Raw genomic sequence first — 14,619 nt, 5'->3', positions numbered from 1 at the left:
GCTGCGAGGGACGTAGCCACTTTCGAGGAGTAGAAAAGGCGTCGCCGAGCCGAGAGGGAGGAAAGCGAGGCACATATGTTTGTGTTTAGTCGGCACAAGACGACGTTCGCACCCTCAAGGGCCTCATTAGCCACGTCAAAACCCATGGCTCTCCTTCCTCCACGGGCACATTGTTGACAAGGAGTTCACACTGAGAGATTTACGAGAAGGTCCGCCGCCTGAGAGATAAGTATCGTTCTATGCGGGCCGCCGGTGCTTTCAGAGCACCGCTGCGTGGTAATGCCAAGGACCTTAGGAAGTAAAAGATCTCCGACAAAATTTAGGGTGATTCGCCACCATTGCCCAATGGCGGAAAGATGAAGGGCAACGCTTATCAGGCGCCAGGACCACATGCCCGCAGGGACTTTGAGGAGCTCTAGGATGTGTACACTCGCCTTGCTCTGGCTGTGGAGAAGATCGCCGTCGGCACCGATGGGTAGGACCCTCTGAAGAGGGCGTTTGAGTTGATTGATGATGCTATAAAGCCCGCGACCTGAATGAGAAAGTGAAGAAGCGGCGGGTTCTGGAGATTAAGGTAGAACTGGACCGTGCTAGCGTACGGGGTGAGGTGCTTAGCATGTTCATCAAATTGGTTTGAATCCATCAAATAAACATGCATTTGATGGATTCAAACCAATCTGATAAATATGCTAAGCACTTTACCGCGTATGCTAGCACGGTCCAGCTCCGACTTGATCTCCAGAACCCGCTGCTTCTTCACTTTTTCATTCAGTTTGCGGGTTTTAGCATCATCAATCAGCTCAAACGCTCTCTTCAGAGGGTCCTGCCCATCGGAGCGAGTGGTGATCTTCTCCACAGCAAGAGCAAGGTGAGGGTACACATTTGGTCTCACGCCTGATAAGTGTTGCCCTTCATCTTTCCGCCATTGGGCAATGGTGGCGAATCACCCCAAATTTTGTCAGAGATCTTGTACTTCCGAAGGTCCTTGGCGTTGCCATGCAGCGGCGCTCTGGAAGCGGCGGCGGCCCGTATAGATCGGTATTTATCCCTTAGGCGACCGACCTTCTCGTAAATCTCTTATTGTAAACTCCTTGTCAAGAATGTGTCGGACATCATGCAGCTCGGAGCGACCCGAAGGAAAGCCATGGGTTTCTACGTGTCCGGCGAGGCCCACGGGAATGGCCGGTTGATGCCTTCTCTTCTCCTCGAAAGCGACGACGTCCGTCACAGCGGATCCCAACCAAGAACCGGACACGTCGGCCTCGAGCGCAACGGCGTGGCGGCAAAGGCAGCCGCGTTGGCTTGTCGGACTGGGCGGGGTCTCTGTTGTCGGACTGGGCGGGGTCTCCTCGGTGAAGAACTGCAGGATGAAGAGGCGAATTGCTCTGTGTCGAGATCTCGCGCGGCGGGGCTTGCCTCGGAGGCACGGCGGGGACGAACAGAAGTCGAGGGCTTTGTTCGGCGTTCCGTCGTGTTTTAGTACTGCCTTGTCTTTTCCTTTCCTTCTCGGTCGAATGATACAAGGAAAGGAAGCGGCGCATATTGTATCGATCATTATCTTACTATAGTATATGTCCCTGTAATTGGTGAAGATTGGCATCAAGATTGGATCTGTTTCCATATTTTTCCATGTCATGAGATTTGATTCCGATCTGTATGTCACCAAAGTTCATTAGAACGATCTCTACATTACAGCAGTAATGTTTTGCGAAGCGCCATATCAGATAGCAATAATCAAAGCTACGTGGTTATCTTTTTTACTGTAGTCTCATCAAAAGCTCAAGACTACGTAGTTATCTTTTTTACTGTAGTCTCATCAAAAGCTAAAACTACGTGGTTATCTTTTTTACTGTAGTCTCATCAAAAGCTAAAACTACGTGGTTATCTTTTTTACAATATCATCAAAAACAGAGCTACGATTGACAAGACAGGCATTCAGATTCAGCTGGAAGGAATCATCTCGCAAAAATGATGCACTAGGAGATCAAATTATCTTAACTGAAATGCTGATGTAGTGTCCCAACTGACGGTGCACAAGGCTGGTGAATACCTGCCCGTAATTCTGCAAGAACCATCTATCATACCATCTACCCGTTTGTGTTCTTAGCGTTCTATAAAACTGTTTTCTAAACGTACTCCAGACTGCAGAACTAGCCAACACAGCATTGACAGAATTCAGAGAACACACAGAATATTCAGAAAGTTCTGCAGCCATAGCCAGGAAAGTAGCAAGGCAATGAGTGTGCTGTAAAAAAAAGGAGCAAGGCAAGGTTCGATGAACTATAAAACTCATCTAACAATATAAATACAGTAGCAAGTTTCACGTGTTAAAAACTTAAAATGTGAATTATGTGCTTCATTAAGCATGAAAAGAAAATCACATACCAAGAGATAGGTGGCATGGCCACAATGATAATATTCCCAGCTGCTTAAAGAATACTGTACAGATCCAGACACATTCTTTCTACAGTGTGAGAAGTCTGATGGTCGATCTCAAATGCAAAGGGCACATCCATGGATATCACACTGACAAGCAGCTTGTTTATGAGCCGAAACTCTTTGAGGACGGATTGAATACCACCTGATCGGCACAATCCAAGCTACTCCCAGAGTGCTCATGATTAACTCCCATCAAGCCGAGATAATTTATGTAGTGGGATATAGTGATATTCATCTCATCGGTGAACCCTCGACCGCAGATGCAATCACCACGCATGATGTTCATTGTAGTACCAAAGCCAGGATATCTCTTGGACAAAATATCATTCTTGGTTGGTTTCCAGTTGCCAACAAAGGCATCGTGGGCTGACGGCTGTCTCCACTTCACTGGAGTCATCCACCTCCAGATTGCTGCCTCAAATGCTAAGGTGGCATTCTGTTCCAGCAACTCTGGGTGGCTCAGCAGATCCTGCTTGATACCCTTACCGATGATACCGTAGTTGTAGTTCCTGAGGATAGTTAACAAGCAGTTCCAGAATCATCTCTGTTGATTGAGTACTTAATAACAACAGAGAGTGGGATATATTGGCCTGACCGGTAAACAGGAAGAGCGCCTCGGCCATAGTATTCGACTCCTTCGACACGGCGATATATTTCGTTGCTGTCGTCGCAATAATAGTTCTGGTATGGGCTCATTTCACGCTTGTAGCAAAGACCCCATGCCACTGGATTTGGATAAAAACGTCCACCTGAAGGGGTAACAGTTCCAGTATTTATTTGATGCTAATATCAAAACGGATTTAAAATTTATAATAGTATGTTTAACAGTCAGTCACACTGAGCATGTAGCACAATCACAATACCTTAAACAATGATGTTCTCTGCAGAACAATATGGATTTAAAATTTGCAGAAATCCTTCCCACATTCTTATGAAGAACTGCACATGTTAAGTTCCAAACTGGATAAGGAACTATTCTGATGAAATGTTATTCCAGTGGGAAGTAGTAATTAGCATGCCACATCACAGTGTGGCAATCAGTTTTCAACAATTACAGACAGATTTTAGTTTCAACCTATGTAGCTTACGCCTCTATCTTTTAACAGCATTCGGCTGTCATGCAAAATTTGGTACAATTCCACCTCTGCAGGCTGCAGCAAACGCATCCGTCTTGTTTGACCTGTTATATGTGTCACTCATCAACTTCCCCTGTTACTTGCCAGGGATGACTCTTTGAACATTTTGCACAGCTAAATCCTGTTGGGCATGCTAAAATTTGTGATGGTTTGTCTATGCTTGTCAACTTTCTCTGCATATCCTATTGGCAGCCTAAGCATCTCTATACTGTTTGCCTGTGGTGTGCTCGAGTATGTTTATAGCAGCAATTAGACTGATCCCGCGCCGGCTTAGCATTCAGGAGATCCCTGACTGATATTCAAATTAAGGCGAACCAGAGTCGGGGCAGAGGAGAAGCGTACACGAGGTGCTGGCGCCGACGTGGGCGAGGAAGGCGGCGACCACCCTGACGCCCATCTCCTTGCCGCCGGTGGTGCCGAACCCGCGGGGCTCGAAGAGGGCGGCGGCGGCGATGAAGGCCGGGTGGTCCCAGTCCCAGAATCCGGCGGCGTGGGCGATGAAGTCGTTGCGCCTGGGGAAGAGCTCCTCGAAGTGCGGGCCTTGAAGAAGTCGGTGATGGTCCGCTTGCAGCAGAGCCTGCTGCCACTGCACTCCCACCCCTTGTCGCACGCCTCCTCGCCGACCTCCTGACCACTCGCCTCCGCCGCCGGGAGCAGCGCCAGCAGCAGGAATGCCGCCGCCACTGCCAGCGCCCTCCTCATAGCTCTCGCAGCGCGGCGTGCGCAGAGGCAGGGCCTACGTACGAGAAATAGGCGACGGGTCAACTGAGCGGCTCAACGCGGCAAGGGAGGTGGAGAGAGGGGGAGCAGGATCGAAAGGGGCGGGGGAGGAGGTGGCCATCTGGTCAACTCGCCGGCAGCGGTCAAGTCAACGCAGCGGGATACCGGTGGCGCCGTCGCCATTTCAAGAGGTATTCCAGGGTGTAATAAATCGCTCGTCCTTCCGTCTTCCTAATAATTCCTTTTTTTCTTGACACTATTTTTCAAAAAGATTTTTTTCACATCATTGAATACAACTTTTCTTCCCTAACCCTAGCGGCTAGGGCAAATTCTCCCTCCAGGCTTCACGGCGAGGCTGGGGATTCGTCTCCCCTCCTTGCCACTCCGACGACCGGTGGTGGGGAAGGTAATCCTGGTGCCTTTGCTCCGGCTAGTAGTTTAGGTTAGGATTATTTTAGTCCTCACAAGTGCGGCATTGGGCGGATGGTGGGGCTTTTTCATCGAGTTTGTCTTCCGAGCTTCGATCCTTCTCGAGTTTGTCCGTCTAGACGTAGTCGACAGAGCTCCGACATAGATTGTCGTCTCCTTGGGGAGGTGAGGTTAGACTTTCTCGTCATGTGGCAAAATTTGATGTCAGGTGCTTTAAATCTATGCAAGGGTTCAGCGGCGATGACTGTGGCTCCAAGGCACTTGTCATTTGGCGCACGTGCACAAAGACTTCCCGGTTGTCATCGACAAGGTCAGTGTGTGTGTCGGCGGCTCGTTTTAGCGGCAATAGTGATCGTCCAGTGGTCTCGGAATATTGATATAATTTTATTATGTTTGAGATACTTATATTTTCGATGAACTTTTATAATAGATCTGATATATTTTGTAAAAAATGACATATATCTTTTTAAGGGGTATACATTATACGTTTACAAATAGATCTTGACACTAATGAACAAGAGCTAGTTTTAAACATATTGCGTGCACCCTGCGAAAATGTAGTCACCATTTTACATGAGTATTAGGAGAAACCCACCTATAAAATGGCGTGTGCTAATTTTGCACACTATCGAACAACTAGTTTTGTCTATTAAGTTGAGTTATTGATCACCAAAAAACCATTGAGTTATTGGTAGAATAAAGCAAAAAAAAAGTGATATCTAGGAGGAATAGTCTAATTATTAAGTTAAGAGTTCTTTTAATAAAAAAATTCGATCTATTCATCATCTGTCATGACAATACAAAGAACAACAGAAGTAACAAAGTTACATCTAGTTTCATCAACCACCTAGCGATGACTGCAAACACTGGAGCAAGTAAGAGGCGCACTGCCATCATCGCCTCTCCTTCATCGGAGCCAGAGAAAACTTGTTGTAGTAAACAGTCTGGAAGCCATCGTGCCAAGGCCCCACAGGACCAACACCAGAACATCAATTGTTGTGATGAAGAGAATCGTAAATTGGAAGGATCCAACATGTGGACAAACGAACGAAGACTGGATCTAAGAAGATCCACCGAAGATCAGCACCAACCGATCAAATCCCCCAAGATCCACTGGAGACACACCCTCCGATAACACTAGAGTATTAAGGTAGAGTTGAGGATCAAGCCTTGCCAAACTCAATTTTTTTAATGTCAACTCATAATGTCGTGATGATTTTCTAAATAAGGCCAACTCCAATGCCTACAATGGATTACAAGTCTGGGTTGCCTTGGGTGATGTCCTAACAGATGTTTCTTCAGCGTTATTAGATCTCGTTTGTAGTGGAAAGTGACTATTGAGATCTCAAAAGCCTAAGTATGATGAGGGCGTTTCGAGGTGTCTATTTCCAATATTGCTGGTTCGGTGCAATTTTCAACCTCCGACGGTTGTCATACACTCGAATGAAGAAGGCGACCAATTTGGTTTGCGATATAATTTTTGATAGCTTTCTGTCTTTTTTTTACGCCGTGATCGTAGAACAATAGTTCTACGGTATATTTTCATTAAGTAAAATATTTACAGAAAAGCGAAACAAAATAAAAAATACAAATGGGCTAAGAAGCCTCAACCAATGCCAGTGGGTTCTAACGTAAAAACATGTTACTTTCCATCCAGGACTGAATCTTGTTTGCTTTGGCAGTCTTAGCTCTGATCATGATCACTTTAAGACCTTCTCTCATATAATATTTCCAGCACATAGGGTGAGCAACTGCTTGATTGAAAATCTTGTCATTTCGAATAGACCATATACTCCAGCAGCCAGTAATGATAATGTCTATCCCGCATCCCTTTGGAAGATCCGAAATGGCTAAACATATTTCATGGAAGCTTGAAATTCCTCTTCTTTTTGTGGGCATGATAGTGCTCCAACAATGGATGGAGAAAGGGCAGTCCCAGGAGAGGTGTAAAGAAGTTTATTCAGTGTTGTCATTGCACAATGCACAATCATATGAATCCAGTAACATGGATTTTCTTTTCAGGAGATTTCTGGTGTTGACCCTATCACGGAGGAGCAGCCAGAAGAAAATCTTATGTCTGAGCAAATTTGAAGCCTTCCATAGGTTGTTGAAGATGAAGTGAGTGTTGCTTTGGCCTATCAAGCAATTGTACATCTTCATTGAGGAGTAAGCTGGGGATGTCCAGTTGTATGTCCAGGAATCCCTTTGGGTTACGAAAGGTAAATTATGGATTATGTCCTGGATTTCCATGAACTGCTGGTGAGCTACAGAAGACAGGGGTCTGTGGAATAGATTTTCCCTGTTGGCCAGATGCAGAGCATTTTGAAGGGTGATGTCCACATTGTTTGTGAAGGAGAAAAGCTCTGGGAAGAGATGTTGGAGGGGGGTTCTGATTCCATGGATCCTTCCATAGCCGAATAGTGTCCCCAGTGCCTGCTGTGCATTTGGCAAATTTCTGAAAAGTGAGTAGCAGCTTCAAGATGTCTCTCCACCAAAATGAACCCATCACTTTTTCTCCTGGTGTATGCTCAGAGTAGTAAGTCTCCCAAAGTATTTTCACCCAGGGTAGGTCATGTTTATTGAAGAATTTGTGCAGGAACTTCATGAGCAACGCCTGGTTGTGGGTTGGGATGTCAAGGACTCCAAGGCCACCATGTGATTTAGGTAAGCAAGCTTTATCCCATGCGATCAGAGCCGATGTATTTTCCTCAGTGCTATACTTTCTCCAAAAACATTGCCTCGGATACTTGTTGATTTGTTGCACCATAGTCAAAGGGAGAGATAAGATGCTCATATAAAAGATTGGCATGCTTGCAAAAACGGATTTGATCAACACAAGTTTGTCACCATAGGAGAGTAAGGTTGAGCATCCTTGTAGACTTGTCTCAATTCTCTTGATAAGAGGGAAAAAATCAACCACCTTGCGTTTGTGGACACATAGTGGCATTCCTAAATATGGGAGAGGTAGAGACCCAATTTGACATCCCATAAGAGCTGATAAGGTATGCATCTTGTCCTCAGGTATGTTGATAGCAATCAAAGTGGATTTGGCATAGTTCACTTTCAGCCCAGTGTAGGTTGCAAAGTGCAGTAGCAGATTCTTGATATGCATTAGTTGGTTGGAGACAGAAGGAAGTACCAGCATAGTATCATCTGCATACTGAATTATGGGAAAATCTGGGCATGAAGCATGTTTGATTGGAGATTCAATTAGTGAGTTATGCATAGCTTCATTCATCATTGTCTGGAGTAGATCTGCTGCAATCACAAAGATCAGAGGGGAGAGAGGGTCTCCTCGTCTTACACCACTTCTGCAAAGAAACTACTTGCCAAGCACTCCATTAAGAAGAACAGACGAGTAACCAGTGATGTATATTTGCTTGATCCAGTTGATCCATCTCTGCCCAAATCCTTTAGCTTTCAAAATCTCAATGATAGTATCATGGTTGAGTAGATCAAATGTTTTTTCAAAGTCAAGTTTGAGTAGCATGATCTCTTTCTTGGATTGGTGGCATTGATGTAAGTATTCATATGCCCATGCTAGAGAGTCCTGAATGCTTTCTGTCTTATTGTCTTATTATTATACTAATTACTGCTTTATTTGATAATTATCAGATATAGGGTATCATTTAGATGTCTCTGCGGGATGCCTTCTCTGGAGTTCATCGACGTGGCATGGTTGCGCTCGGTCGCTCTTTGGCTTGCCACACAATGTGCGCAATCTGGAGCATGACAGCAACGTTGTATTGGAGTCCTATAAAACCTATTAAAAATTAAGGAATATATAAAAATCGCTTCAGAGCATAAGGCAGGTTAAATATCATAAATGGGAATAGATGTTTATGCTCACCATGGTCATAGCTAGGCGGTGCAATGAGAGTGGATACAAATTGATGTCAATCGTTACACATCGTAAACCATTTTTTCTCTTTAAGTCAGAGTCGTACAGTGGAAAAGACGATAACCACACTTCGGTATTTTGAAGAAACCTTGTTCACCATTATCTCTTTGATCATCTCGATCTAGTGGAACGGTTGAATGTATTACTAGGTTATTTTGAAGAAACCTTGTTCACCATTTTATACTTCCTCCGTTTCATAGTTATTGTCGTGGTTTTAGTTCAATTTTATTTGAATTTTGGATGCAGACATTTGCACGATAATGACATTACGATGGTTTTGGCAATTGTTAAAGAAAGCCTCATATTCATACCGTGTGTAGTAATAGGATCGACCGTGTCAACGAGTAACTTTATGTCATTGTTTAGCTACAAAATACTAAACGAAACATAATACTTTAGTGATCTATAAACGATCTTATAAAAATTTACAGAGGAAGTAACAAAGAAAGAAATATTGATACCACAAAGGCAATTCAACTACTGTGCAGCAAAAAAACCGTGGCCATTCCCCACAAAAAAATTAAAAAAATTAAAAAATTGTGGCCGTCGGCTCTCTCCTAGTGTGCTGCCGCGCACGCAGGCTCCTCCGTCTCCCGGCGGTGGCCACGGACCGTCTGCTCGAACCGCTCCACGCCACACGGGATCCTCAGGACGCCCCGCTGGCCGTACCCGAACCGCTGCGCTGACATCTCCAGCAGAGCCAGGAGGCGCGGCTCCGTGAGCATCCCGACGTGAACCAGCACCCTTTCCTCCCGTTCTCCCTCGTCGCCGACGAGGACCATCGGGACGTAGCCCTTCGGGATCTTGCCCCCGCCCTCGCCGGCGGAGCGAACAAGGCATGCCGGGGCGGCGGCGCCGCTGGCTCCGGCCGTCTCCTTCTTTCTCCACATAGCCATGGCCATATTCGATCGTTGACTGTGTATGTAAGCGCAAGAAAGGGCTGATGGGCGTATGATTTCGATGGAGATTGCAGTGAGCTGGTTAGGAATGAGTACGCAGATCGCAGTGCAACGGTTGCTTATATAGGAGGAGATATCAAATGTACACGGGGAGAAGAAGCTTCATGCGGCATGCGGCCTGCGGCCTGCATGTGGGGGTACGACATCAAGGATTAGTGTTTGAGAAGGAATAGTGATGTTGACGACCGAGGAAGGGGTCTAAATTGGCCGAGTCGGGGTATATAGTTAGTCAGAGATCTTTAAATGATTATAGTAACGGGAGGTTCCTATCAGGAGGAAGAGATCAACACAGTGGAACACACTCTCTGCCGTGCCAGTCGGCCGCTTCTCCGACTTGTAGCTTCTGCAGATTGGAGGACGCGTCGCCGTGGTCACTCCAGGGGTCCGGCTTACCGGGTAAGTCAGTGGACCTACTTGATGCATACGTAAACCGTTAAAAAGGCTACTCCATCCGCGAACAAAAATATAAGATGTTTTAATCACTACTTTGATCTAAAACGTCTTGGGAGCGTCTAAATGTCAGGTGACTGAAAAAAATTTGTCATCAGTCACTTTGTTTCGTGTCCACCGGATCTAAATCCAACCGTTCACACTTAATCTTCCTTCTCCCAACCTTATTCCTCCTCTCAAGCATGATTTAATCCACCTTTTGTGCAACCGCCGGCCTATTCCGCCCCCATCCGCCTGCCTCCACCCCCCGCGGCCGGCGAGCGCTACTACGTACCGCCTCACCGCCCTGCACCCCCCCCCCCCCCCCCCCAACACCATCGTTGCTGGCCGCCGCCGCTCTACCATCCCTCTTAGCCCCGCACCACCAGTGAAATACACCGGCCCTGCACCCCCACCCCGAAGATAGACAATGGGGTTGTGAATTTTCCCTAAGAAAGATAGTGAGGTTATCCTTTCCCCCCTAAGATAGATTCTTCTCCAGCGAGGTGACTGACGTAACAAAAAAATTCAGGTGCCTGAAAAATAGCAAAACCGAAACGTCTTATATTTGTTTACACAAGAAATATTTTAAAAAATATGAAAATTAATCATAGAAGTTAATTAACTTAGTATCCTTTTGGAAGGTCCAAAAGAAAATAAAAACACCTAGTAACCCCTGGGTACAGCGGCGGAGGTAGCACTTTGTTAGAGCCTAGAAACACTGTGAGCTCACGTACGCAATTGTCGATAATGTACTAACTATGCCCAAGGTAAATGTCATTTTTTAAGGTCGCTGTTTTAAAATCATCTAGCAATACGTAAATATTGGGATGACATGCTAACTTCACCTAAATTGATATGGTACTATGGAGGGGTCCACAACTTTTAGAATGTGTGCACAAAGTTGCAATTTTTTCCCATATATGAATACAAAGGTTCACTACAGATGTCAAACAACATACGAAAGTCAATACCATTAATAAAAAAATTAAATGGAAACGTTAAACATATTATGCATAACTTGACAACAAATGAATAATAACCTATATTTATCACTATAGAATATCATTATTAAGGTATTGTAATTTTACTATATGTTTTTTCACACGCACTTCTTCCACATGGTTTGAAAAAGTAAAGTTACAATACCTTCATAATGATCTCTACTCCTAAAAGGCGAGTTGGTTGTCCGGTACGCATGATTTATTTTCGTCCTCATGGTTTATTTTCACCTCCAACTCCCACCACCAACCCCACTCAGGTTTTTTCACCCTCCCACTAAAGTTTGAATCGATTAGTCCAACCCTCCTTTTGGTTTTCCATGCTTGCTTTGGCAGGTGTCGATTCAATTCAATCACGCAAATATTACATAATTAAAAGTTTAGAATTCACACCATATTTGTGAGATTACCTTCCTAAAATACATACATAAGGACATCAATTAGAGAAGAAATTAATCCAATGCTTATATTAGGTAGGACATCAATTACACGTCAATTTTGTGATTGCATTGATGCTATATATGATATGATATTAATTGCAAGCTAAACATGGTGAGCGCTTATGGATCTATCTAGGTCGTTGGATTGATATTGTTCGATGACCGAGATTAAATGGATATGACTTTTGAGTCCTTTTATATTGAGAGAGGAAATTAATTCCATGCTTGTATGTGCATTTTTTGTTAGTCTGTGGCAACACACGAAATTTTTCCAAGTTCTCATAGGTTAACTCTAAAATATTGATTTTAATGATAGTTCTTCGGATTTCATATAGTCAAGTAAACCAAATTCTCACCCCGCAGAAAAAGTAAACCAAATTCTCATGGGTTCCCTTAAAATATAGCTTTTACCAATAGTTTTCTTATTTCACCCTCTTTTCTCTCTTGTGCTCTGTATTACCAAATTTACTCAATATATGGTGAGTTTAATAAAAATCTTGCAATGCTTCAATAATTCCTAGACGAACTAGTGAGGCGCAGCGGCATCCCGTGCACTACCTGCTAGTATTCTACAGTGATCAATGTAGATCTAAAGATTTACCAAATTCCTTCCTATATGTTAAAGGACTACAGATGTTAAGTCCCAACCGGATAAGTAACTATTATGAGGAAAAGTTATCCCAAATGGAAATTAATGAGCATAATGCATATCATAGTTTTGCAAATAGTACTTTTCAAGCTTTCAATAATCATGGACATTTTTTAGTTTCAAGCCATGGAGCTTAACTCTCTTTCTTTTAACAACATTTCACTTTCATGCTCCTCGTCTTTTGCTATAACTTGCTATGGATGACGCATGACTATTCTTTGAATGTTCTGCATTTTCCCGCAGAAACAAATTAAACAAAGGGAGTTGTAATCTTTTGCATCTATTAGTCATTAGTGATAAGGTCAAAGTGATTTCTAGAAATATCTGAGACTAACAGGTTTGAACAATGATGAAATGGGTGTAAAAATACACTCATTAGTTTCCGAGCCCTAGTAGCTTCCAGTTTCACCATTGCACCATCATTATCAGGTTTAGCAATTATCTTTGATTATCATTTACCTAATCGAGGGTGAACATGAATTAAGTTTGGGGATGCTAATACGTCTCCGACGTAATTTTGATTGTTTGATGCTATTATCATACCACTTTTGCATATTTTTGGCATCAATTTATATTATTTTTCTGGACTAACATATTAATCTAGTGCCCTATGCCTGTTCATGTTTTCTGCATGTTTTTCATTTTATAAAAAATCAATATCTAGGAAGGTCAAAATACCTCAGCTATTTAATATGATTTTTTTGGAATATATATGTTTTTTGGGCGAAGAAATCAATGCAAGAAAGTGCCCACGGGCCCTACATGTCCAGGTAGCGCACCCATCCCCTGGGCACGCCGTGTGCCAGTGTGGGGGTTGTGGATGTTGGTTGGAGACCTTCTTTCACCACAAGAAAACTAATTTATGGGGGAAAATCCACTCAAAATTTCAGCCCGATCGGAGTTACAAATATCCGGCTATTTAAAAAGTGGTGTTCGGCCAAAAAACAGTACCGAAAAACAGAGAGACAGAGAGAAGCGATACAATCTCAGAGGGGCGAGCCATGGTGGCCAAGGACCAGAGAGGAGAATCTATCCCCATCTAGAGGAGAGGCAATGGAGGAAGAAGCCAAAGGGGAGCCTCTCGCCCCGAGGGAACCATCATCGTGGTGATCGTCTTCATTAACGTTGTCGTCTTCACCAACATCTTCATCACCTCTTTTCGGCGGCCCACTCCCTAGCATACCACTGTAATCCCCTACTTGAACATGGTGTTTGGATGTTGTTGATTATTATTATGATGATTTCTTGCATCTTCTTTGTGTCCGAGTAGATTATTGTTGTCCTATGGGTTAATTAGTGAATCGCTATGATTGATTTCAGTTGCTCATGGTTATGTTATTGTCTTTTGGTGCCTATCATATGAGCGTGCGTGTGGATCACACCATAGGGTTATTTGTATGTTGATAGGACTATGCATATGGGTGCAGGAGTGACTGAAACCTCGCCAGACCATAGAAATTGATACATACGAGATTGAAGGGGGGCCAATATGTCTCAATGATATGGTTGAGTTTTACCTTAATGAACTTGTTAGTTGTTGCGGATGGTTGTTAATAGTTCCAATCATAAATGCATAAAATTCCAAGTAAGGGATAATATGTTAGCAGAGACCTCTCCGACATATAAACTGCAATGACGATGATCGCTTTAGTAACTTAGTTGATTGCCTATGGACAGTTCCGCATACCATACCATCACTATTCCACACTCGCTATTTGTATTTATTGTATCCTTTCTCAGGAAACACCCATCTTTTATGTATATGTTCTTCGTTATCTTGCAAAGTTACCTCTTTATACGCGCAACATAGTTTTATTTATTGTTTCTAGATAAAGCAAACACTCAGTGTACGTAGGATTGTATCAATGGCAGATATGACGAGAGAATATTGACTTACCTTTACCTTCTTGTGGACTCGACACTCCATATTTACCACGTGCTTCATTGAGAAGTGCCACTACAATTCCTTGCACTTGAGGATTATCAAGACCCTCCTTAATAGTACTAGTAGAACGCCCGTGCGTTGCTACGGGCTAAAATGTATATAATGAATCAAATAAATGATTAAGGTCGTCTCTAAGGTCGATGCTCATATATTCCTCATACACCCAAGGTGTTCGGACATCAAACAGACACCCAACAGGCTCCCCAAAATTCATTCGTGTGGACAGTCCGGGCACCCTCAAATTCAGACCATATATGAGGGAGAAATATGGTTCGTTGGACTATCCGTCATGTTATCTCCAGTGTGGGGGTCCAACACAAACACCACACACCTCGACGCACCTTTTCCTTTTCATGTCGGACCCTCCCCTTCCCATTCGATTTCCGTCGTAGAGGACTATTTCTCGCTGGATCCATCTCCTTTAAAATCGGACGACACCCACCTCACCATCACCATGACACCCTCTATCTTTCACATCGTAGTTCCCTTGGACCGCCAAGGAGGAGTCCCTCATCAACCGTTCCTCAATCTGCCATGTTCTTCTCACCACGTGTTTGTGCCGATCCGCCAC

At 43.9% G+C, this 14,619-nt stretch overlaps 1 pseudogene; it reads right to left on the bottom strand.

Annotated features, from left to right (window-relative positions):
- Nucleotides 1-2,271: 2,271 nt before the first annotated feature.
- LOC109767957 (chitinase-like protein 1) lies at nt 2,272-4,408 on the bottom strand (annotated as a pseudogene).
- Nucleotides 4,409-14,619: the final 10,211 nt, after the last annotated feature.

The sequence above is a fragment of the Aegilops tauschii genome, chromosome 3 (genome assembly GCF_002575655.3).
Source record: "Aegilops tauschii subsp. strangulata cultivar AL8/78 chromosome 3, Aet v6.0, whole genome shotgun sequence".
Taxonomy (NCBI): Eukaryota; Viridiplantae; Streptophyta; class Magnoliopsida; order Poales; family Poaceae; genus Aegilops; species Aegilops tauschii.
The sequence above is the reverse complement of the archived record's forward strand: the minus strand, read 5'-3'. Positions and strand labels throughout refer to the sequence as shown.